Raw genomic sequence first — 7,843 nt, 5'->3', positions numbered from 1 at the left:
ATCCGGCTTTGTGCTTATGGCCATTCCCGTTTTCCTCCATAGCTGGTGCCCAATTACCAGTGCTGTAATTTTTTCCCATTGTTAGGAAGCCATAAGGGTTTAGCTACCACTTATCCAATCGGGGTCGTGACCTGATGTATTTAGGCTTTGCAAATATAAGTAACAGTTCCCTTATCAGTGTCACCAGGACTCTTTAACACTTAGCAAGCAGAAAGATAAATATACTTGGCAGATACAATTTGATCCATTGCTAAGCCTTCCATTTTCCCAATGACCCATGACACTCTGCTATTCAAGGCTATGTTAACTAGTATAACCTTATACCCTTCAGCCTGGCTCACAAACTGGCCAACTTAGGAAAGACTTACAGGAAAGACTTACATATGACAGCCTGTCAACCTGGCCCGTAGCACAAGGGTTCGCCCTGGGAAACCCAGGGATGAGTCTGTCCTTGCTTCCACTACTTCTGCTTTGGCCTGGTTTTAGCAGAAATCCTCCTGACTTACGTCAGGACAAGAATTAGACTCTGTCTCAGACCAATTTGCTTCCAGGACAAAGCTAAAGCCATCTGGTGTATGTGTTGGTCTTATTTGAAGTATCTTTTCACTTGAGTTTCCCTGGTTAACTGGCTAAGTTAAATATTGCTTTATGCTCTTTTGCAACTCAGGTTTATCCTGAAAAGTTCTGTTTGCTTTCCTTTCCTCTTCCAGATCCTTTCTAGGACCTCTACCATCCACAAGGTCTACAGGTGATAGGATGAGGTCCTGGCTTCAGAAGCTGGGCAGTGCAGAATCTCTCATTCATCCACCCCTCTGGTAGGTGCTGAATTAAGTGCTCTGAGCAGAGTTGTGTTCAACAGGCACATAATTAAGAAGGGTTAAAGATGCAGCATCAGATCTACAGAAGCATCTGTTTCAAGCAGAATAGGACAAGAATTCAAGTGTGAACCACTGGTGTGGAGATCCTATAATGAATAGGCTGGAGCTTTTTGCTATCTTGAAACTGCATCTTGATTGGCTACAGGTCTAAATGTTTGAGGCATTCAATTATTGCCTCTTTAACAGTAACTTGAGAAATCTATCCCTCATCTTTCTGAAAACAAGTAGGTGTTGACCAGCCAGAGTCTACAGGTGGCTCTGCAAATTTGTATCTAGATCTCCCTTATTCTCACCGTAGAATTTCTTTGATCATCGCAATCAGGTTTTATTAATATCAACATGAACTGCATGGATGGGAGGAATTAATCATGAAGATACTGTTCTATCAGTTCTTTGCCTTATGAAACATTTGACAATGAGACAGTGGTTTTGCCCATAAAACTGTCAGTGCTTGAGACCTGAGTGGTTCAGAGCTCACCTGTAAGAATCTCTTCCCATTTAGAGCAACATATACTGGAAGACACAACACTGAATGTTTTAGAGTAGCATGAGATGGAAAGAACTTTGCAAGCGAGAGAGAGAAGAACTTGACTTTCATATGCTCCCTAACAAACTGCATTGCTGGGAAGTACTGACTCCTACTCTGAATAAATTCAACAAAATGCCATTGTCAGCCTCGTTTTATTGGACATAAAGCAACACTGGCAGATGTCAGAGCCAGTCCTTGCACTAACCATGGAGATATTACATCTTAAGATGCCTTTTTTAAAATTACAAGGAATTCTCAAGGTGGTTTTATTTATCTCCATCACGTGGGCAATTTTTATGACCACTGCAAACATCTTTATCAGAGTGTCCTCCTTCATCTGTTTTAATTCCCTGAAGTGCTTAAAATCCAGTTAGCTAATAGAAGACAGAAAATAACTTCTTTCAGGAAACAATCTGCAAGTGGAATCTTAACCAATCCAAAAGGATGTTTCAGAGTCCTTATTCCTATTAAAATGGCTCAACCAGAATTAATGGCTGAGTAGCTCATTCAGTCAGAGAGTGGCAGAATGGTTTGGGTCGGAAGGGACCTTAAAGATCATTTAGTTCCAACCCCCCTGACATGTGGATCATGTTGCTCATGTATGGAATTGGGTCATGATTGAGTCATCATTTCAGACATGATTAAAACACAGAGTCTGACTTCCCACTCTTAAACATGGACTCTTTGGACTTCAGGCCCACATCTGGAATGCAGAGGTGAACTCATACTATCTAAAAACCAAGTTCCCCTGTCCCCTCTCTTATATATAAGGTGAATCTTTATCTGAATAAGAACTGCCAGGTCATTTCTAGACTCAGAATAACAAGGAAATGTTGTGCTGTGATCAGGGCTTTCAGGATCATGAGCCTAACAGTTTACCAGTAATTATGCAGTGTCAGCACTATTAATTCCAAGGCAGAGGCCATGAGATGGCTCATGAATTTTTGGGGTGTTGAGGATTTCCTGGACAAAATGAAGAAGGCAGAGGGAAAAATTTTACTCTTTGTTTGCACAGCATCAGTTCAAGTTCATGATATTTTTGTCACGATTAAGCACTGTTTTATCTCCCTGGCTGGCCAGCTGAACTTCTAGACTCAGGCTGTTATCCCTGGCCAAATTACCTTATTTATAATGTAATATATGAATTATTACATTATTTATAACTTAATACTCACTTATCAATATATGAAATTATGACTATATCAATATATTATTATTATAGTTGTTATTTTTATTATTTACTACTACTACTAACTTTAAAAAACTAAATCTCTCATTTAATTTCCTCAGAGTTCAAATCTTTTGGAAATACTTTATGGAAGTTTTCTTTCTAAGTGGCAGTTATATGGGACTTTTAAACAGATGATATATATTAGGCTATGAGTCTTATCTGGAGCTGAGATGCCCAGGAGAACAGGGAAATTCTTTTTCTTGTTTTTTAATGATGTGTTAGGGCATGGAGTTTCCTGAACATTTAGCAAAGGGATGTCAGGGTGAAACAGCTGCACATATTAAACCAGCAGTGAAACCCAACTCCTTTTCATCTTCTCAGCTATACAGCTCTTTGGAAATTATTCCACAGGGCAATGTGTGAATAACTGCTAACTAATGTATGATCCATTCCATTTTAAGGTGGTCCATACAGGACTGGCTGCGCGGTGCCGACATCGGTGCTGGAGCCAGCACTGGGAAAACACAGCGTCATAAATTGATCCAGGTTAAGTGGCCTGATTCTTGGCTAATTATTTTATAGTTCATTGATATTCAGCAAGTGTGAGAACTGCAAACCTCACGGCCACAAGGTGCCATGAAGTGGCTGTAAACAGGAGGTCTTTGATGCGACAAATGGCACAGAGGGGCAGTTCCACACCCTCACACAAAAAGGCTCACTGGCAGGGCTGCTGCCAAAATAAAAAATAAATCAAGCCATAGCAGCTATTTCAATCCTGCCTGGAAAACCCACGTGAAAGACTCTGATGCACTGACCTTACCTTTCCCTCATCGCTTCCTTGTCTCTAGTTGCGGTTTAGAAGACGTTTACAGAAAGTATAAAGAGAAGTCAACTCGTGATTTGTATCAGTATGGAAGTTAAGTGCTTTTAGAAGCAGACATTGTAATCAAACATCACTTTGCAATTTAAAATATATATTAGAAATCTTCAAATGTCTCGCAGAAACAAGAGTGCAACTTGTTTGCAAACTCCCTTTATTCTCCTTTAGAAGCAGGCGAGGTGTCCTAATTTGTAGTACACTCCAACAAGGTGGAGAGGAGGACTGATAAAAATCGTTGATTTTAGTTAGGTTTTAAATCAATAAGCAAGATGTGTTGATTTACATGAATAACTCTGATCTTTTGGGTGCTTGTTCTTAATCATTTTCCTATTCAAAAAGGCTGTTCCTTCAATAGATGATAAAACCTCCTTCTCCTTTTCGTTTACCAGAAGGTTTCCCAGTGTCTCATGATATTTCTTTCAGTTTGCATTGCCTAGTGTGTATTACTCATGCATTACTCAGACCTATCAAGATGAGAATTTGAAACTAAATAAACCACACAAAACAGTATTTTACCAAAATAATTCTACCCTAAATACACACGAGAACAAGACGTGGTTTTACCAAGAGAGGGTGTCGACAGACTTCTTAGATAAAGTAATATGTTATCTCTATGTATTAAACTTAATTGATTGGGTTTTGAGCGCTACAGATCAGAATTTGAGATTTATTATGTACCATCTCTCACAGACTCATGGCTGGGAGGGGAAGACAAACTTCCTTGCCTTCCCAGACCCTGAGGAGCTTCTGAAGTTAGAATCAACTAGTCATTGAGCCAGACTAATCAAATACATGCCAATGAAAAAGTTTAATAGTGTAAGAAAGTCTGTTTAAAGAAGCTCTCCCAGCAACCAGGTCAATGATTTGGCTTTTGTTCAAAAAGTCACCAGAATTAATTCACTGTTGCCAGAGAAGCTGACGAAATACCACACTGCTGGTCACTGATTAGAGGGTCTGGAGATTCAAAAAGATCAAGACCCATTTATTTTATTTTTATCAAAGTCCAGGACAAGCCCGAGAACTCCATATGCTTCCTTTTCCTTCCCCCTGCCAAACTGGAACAGTTCCAGATTATTTTGTGATGTGGTTTAGGGCTTCCCCTGGATCAAGGTATAGGAAATTCATCAATTGTCAGCACTTAAAAAATCTTGGAGCATTAAGCTATTGGTTCACATTTAGTGATTTCAAAATGTCAGCCAGACACTTCTTTTCTTGAGACCACTGAGGCTCTTGGTTTTTGGGGCACAGAGATCACCCAGAGATATTGAGTTCTCCCATCTATATTCACATCCACATCAATGTGGTTACACATGCCAAGAACTCAGAGCAGAAGACGTGCTAAAAATATGATGTGAAATTACCAGTGATAATCAGCATTCATTCAAATGTATTACTGGGGGGGGAAAAAGACATATTTTGCCACAGTGACTAGGGCAGAAAGGAATATCCACATGAAATGGGATTTGTTGAGGAATAAACATGCATTTCTTATACAATTTCGTTTGCCAAAACCCATTAGGACTTGCAAATTCAAAATTTTTTTTCTTTTTCTTCTTTTCTTTCCCTCAAATTTTCCTCGTTGGAAAATCATGAAGTGTGACAAAGCACTTACATTAAACATCAAAATTTGGGGAGTAACTCAACACATCTTTCCAGAATTCTCAGCATTGCCTCCTAAACAAACCCCCAAAATGGTGAAAGAAAGTTGGAAAGCATAGAAGGAAACTTACTGCTCCTGATTTCAGTTTCTTCATCTGCTTTGTAGAAAATCTCCTTGGACTGAAAAGTGTTTCAAAATGAAAGCTTTCAGTTTGATAAATGTGCTTGTTCAACCCATTCAGTCAGAAATGTTTGTATTGACCTTGGTAAATTGCACTTCCCAATTAATAAAAATAAAACCAGAAATGTGTGTGCTGATTGTACTCCCAGCTATTGCCCATGGATAAATATTTTTAAGGTTCTTGTGTTCCAGTGCTTCATTTAAATTAACTTTCTGAGAACCTTGATGGATATCAATGCAGAGGGTCAATGAATTAAAAAAAATCTTTCATTTCCAGTTTCAAAATGTTCATTACTGTAGTAGGTACAACATACAACTCTTTGACTCAGCGTTGCCAACATGTGACAACATCATTGAATGTCACACTATTTCAGCTATTCACCTTTCCTATGCTGGTATGGGATAAATCTTTCTATCTTGATTCTGCCCAAGTGACCCTAATTTACTTACAAGACTCGTTCATCAGAGATTCATGCATTTGCTCACAGCTTCTGTGCAGCATCTTCTTGCCATTAATCATATTTTGTTAAGAAGAAAAAAAAAACACAAAAAAAAGACAAAAAACCTCACCCTAAACCTAAACAACACATCAACAAAACTCTGGAATAAGATTTTCTTTTCTCTTATTAAGAAATCACCTTCTCACTGGTTTTTTGCTTCCTTTTTAAGACATAGTCCCCGTGATTAGAAATAAACAGATCTGGTAATCATAGATAAATATTACTCACTAGTCCTATGCCTGTTGGACAAAAAAAACCCTAAGAATAATGTTTTAAGCAGAAAAGCAAGTGGCAAAAATGAGTGAATTAATATTTAATGCAGACTTAGTAACCATCCTGCAACATGAATATTCATTCCCAAAGGTCATGAGTCAGTAGAAAACAGACTTCAAACTGCTATTTAGGAGTGGGATTGAAGTGGGGTTTAAGAAAAGACAATAAAGACTGGGAATTCAGTCTTGCTCCTGATCCCTTCAATGGTGCACAGGTCTCACTGAATTTGGTTTGTCAGTCTACTGGCAAGAATTTGGCAGAGGATTCCAGCCATCAATCACTAAGAGTTTCTTCAGTTTAGATATAAATAGCTTAGGTGAAGGTTTAGGGCTGTTTATAAAGAATCCACAGAATCTTTTTTTAATCTGTTACTGACAGATGGAAATACCACAACGTGTTTTTAGGCCAAATTTAATGCATGTAGCTCGAGCCAGTTTGGAATATAAGGTCCCAGCTAACCAGTCAAAATACAGGAAAAGAGCACTTTTCACTAAATTCTTCAGTCCTGTTACGGGAAGAAAGGAGGTTGGGAGCCTGATGCCATCCTGGAACACCAGGTCGCTGAGCTGGATCTCCCTTGGCAGGTGCCTTGTGTGGCTCTACAACGTGTAGTTTGCGTGCCTCTCAAATTAAACATCTTCCCCTTTTGCCCACTTTACTACCTTCATTTTCAGAGAAGTTCTTCAGAGCCAGAGCCTGTACTGTGTACACGTGGGGGGGGGGTTGACTCTGGCCAGGTGCCCACCCAGTCACTCCCCTCCTCGGGGACATGGAAAGAGGGGAGAAAATGGGATGGAAAAGCTCATGGGTTGAGATAAGGGCAGGGAAATTGGTCACCCTTGCCCAGACTCAGCTCCATTCTGGGGTATAGGGGCTGTGGTGAGTCCCTGACAGCTCCTCTGCTGCTCCGTCCTCCTCACGTGTGTCCCCACTGTGGTCCCTCTGAGGGGAATTCCTGCTCCAGCCAGCACCTGGAGCACCTCTTCTTTCCCTGCTTCTTCCCTGATGTGGGTGTTCCAGGGCTGTTTCTCACTCTTTACCCCTCCTCCTCTGCCTGTCCAGCATTTCTTGCCCTTTACTGAACACTCTTTCCCTGATGCGCCATCGGCCTGGCTGAGGGGCTTGGCTGTGCCTGGTGGTGGGATCACTCCAACCTGCTGGATCTGCCTGTGTGCAGCCCAGGGCAGCCTGACCTCTCCTCAGAGGACCCCTCTGCAGCCAGAGACACCCACAACAACAGGATTTTACATTAAATGGCAAAGGTAACCACACAGTGGCCATTATCACCGTGGGATGGTCGGCAACAGCGAGTCCCGCTCTTCAAGAGTAGCCTGCATCCCTTTGGGCTGTCATCCATCAGACAGGAGATGGGCAGCCCAGAGATGGTGTCCTGAGCCCAGTAATTAATTTTACCATGAGACAGTTGATTTTAATTAGCCTATTGCTGTGCCCAGTTGCTCCTGAGACAGCCCTAAGGGATAAACTGGTGGGAACGTGGAGTCGAGCCGGGGGTTTTTCCAGGACAGAGACGACTCTCAGGTGCCCACACTGGAGGTGACAGCAAATCAAAGAGCCACACAAGCTCCTCTGTCCAGGGCATGTCTGCCAGGATGGCTGTCAGACCCAGGGACCAGGATTGTTCCCACAGCACAACAGGCAGGCCTGGGCAGGGAGCTTTCCCATGGTGCTGAGCATGCCACTGGGATATTTCTACAGAGCGTTACAGAAAAATGCTGCACTATGCTAAAAGAAATAAAAAAATCCAAGTCCCACACAGTGTTATCTTCCATTGATCTTACTGGCAAAAGCAGGGTATTTAGTAATCCCACTAA

This window comes from Neopelma chrysocephalum, unplaced genomic scaffold (genome assembly GCF_003984885.1).
Source record: "Neopelma chrysocephalum unplaced genomic scaffold, ASM398488v2 Primary Assembly neopelma1_106b, whole genome shotgun sequence".
Lineage (NCBI taxonomy): Eukaryota > Metazoa > Chordata > Aves > Passeriformes > Pipridae > Neopelma > Neopelma chrysocephalum.
This window is presented reverse-complemented; position numbering follows the sequence as displayed.